Below are 1,872 nucleotides of genomic sequence, written 5' to 3'. Positions count from 1 at the left end.
TCCGTCCTTTAAATATGTATTTCTAGAATATATGCAATTTTATTTATGATATGTTAATTTCCTTATGTAAAATTACAAAATTAATTATCTAAAATTGTTTCCAAGTACAAAATAAATATATTATTTTTGAAAAACTTATGTGTCATTTTTATTTTACCTCTATTCATAATGACCTATTTAGGGTTACCAATCGTCCCAGAATATCCGAGACTGTCACGGAATCGAGATCTGTGTCCCGGCGTCCCGAAAATATTTCTCGGGACGCTTAAATGTCCCGGATTGCAGCAAAGAAGAAAAGAAGGGAATATTATAGTTTGATTTTTTCACAGGATTAGGTATATAATTATTCTCTTCAACTTATGAGTATGGCAATTCAAAAGTTGAAAAGACTTGAATACATAAAACACGAATTTAATTAAGTTCGCGTTTTAACTACTTTGACATTGAACGAAGCATTCGTTTCAGTGGGCCATGGATCAAAGGTTTTACTGCTCAATCTTGTTTTTAGTACTCTGTTTCAATCTGCATCTTGCTTCTGAAATATTTTAATCAATAATTCCTGACCAATACTTTTGGTAATTTTCCGCTGACCATTCAAGAACAAAAATATATTGTGAAAGGAAGCATCACACTGAAACCCACGAAACATAACAGATCCTGAGAAATAAAAAAAAGAATGTTATCAGATGGACGGGGATAAATCGTGCGCTTACGTTTGCTTAACTAGGGAGGAGCAACTATTAAAATTACTAAAAATGGGATTACGTAATACTTGAGCAACTCTATCTAATGAAAGCTTTTCAAAGATTCTCATAATTTAAAGCATTCCGAATTTTCATTTTTGAAATATGGCAACCCTAGGCCTATTATGATTTTCAAATTGAACCATTAAATGGAAAAGAACAAGGATGTTATGAAATAGAGGATATGCCTCCTATATGTATCTTCATCCTATTAACTGAATGAAGCCAAAAAACAACCGAGCATCGGCAAGTCTGATTGGCTATTCTTATTTTCGCCATCGTTTGGTTGGCTACTTTCGTTTCCGACATGATTGTTGGCTCAAAACGTTGCGATCCTATTGGGTGGAGTGGGCAGAGTAGGGGTGGCGAAACTATGACGTATGGCTTCAAGATTTTGTTGTAGGGCAGATCCTCTCTTTTATGATCCTTGAAAAAGAACCGATCCATTTTAGTTTGAAGAACAAAAAATCTGTTCTTATCGTTAAAATATCTACAAGATTATTCAGACAGGCGTTTACCGTCTAACAGAATTATTTTCTCTCTTTGGGTACACTTTTTACTTGCTGCTTGTGGAGACGATTTGTCATCGGTGTATAAAAAAAGTCACGAAGTTGCAAATTTCCTTTAAGCTAGCAATGCTATGACATCTTTACTGGGGAAAAATAAAATACAATGTTTATACCTGGGAATTTGCTTTATAAGTTTTAGGCGTTAATGAACTATTAAGTTCTCTAACTGAAAGTTTATTATAATATTTTCCTGTGTTTGCTCAGCTCAGAGCAATCATAACAATAAATTCGTTTTAAAAACCTAATAATGTTTGGTCGTTTTATAAATTACTTTTCAAAAAATCTTTACCCTAGCATTTGGTTTATGAAAGGTGTTATGAAAGGTCGACTTTACCAAGCATTGTTTAATTGTCATCAAGTTTAGGAGCCTCTGGTGGGCATGCCATATAGCCAGAAAGGAAGAAAGTAGGAACGCTTTCAAAATTTTAACTGAAAATCCAATCGGAAAACAACCATTAGAAAGGCCTAGACGTAGATGGGAGGACAATATTAAGATGGAGTTCGCAGAAATAAGAATGCAAATACAAAGTAGAAAGTAGATCCAATTGGCTAAGGACAAA

This window comes from Thermobia domestica, chromosome 1, assembly GCF_964235325.1.
Source record: "Thermobia domestica chromosome 1, izTheDome1.hap1.1, whole genome shotgun sequence".
NCBI classification, from domain to species: domain Eukaryota; kingdom Metazoa; phylum Arthropoda; class Insecta; order Zygentoma; family Lepismatidae; genus Thermobia; species Thermobia domestica.
This window is presented reverse-complemented; position numbering follows the sequence as displayed.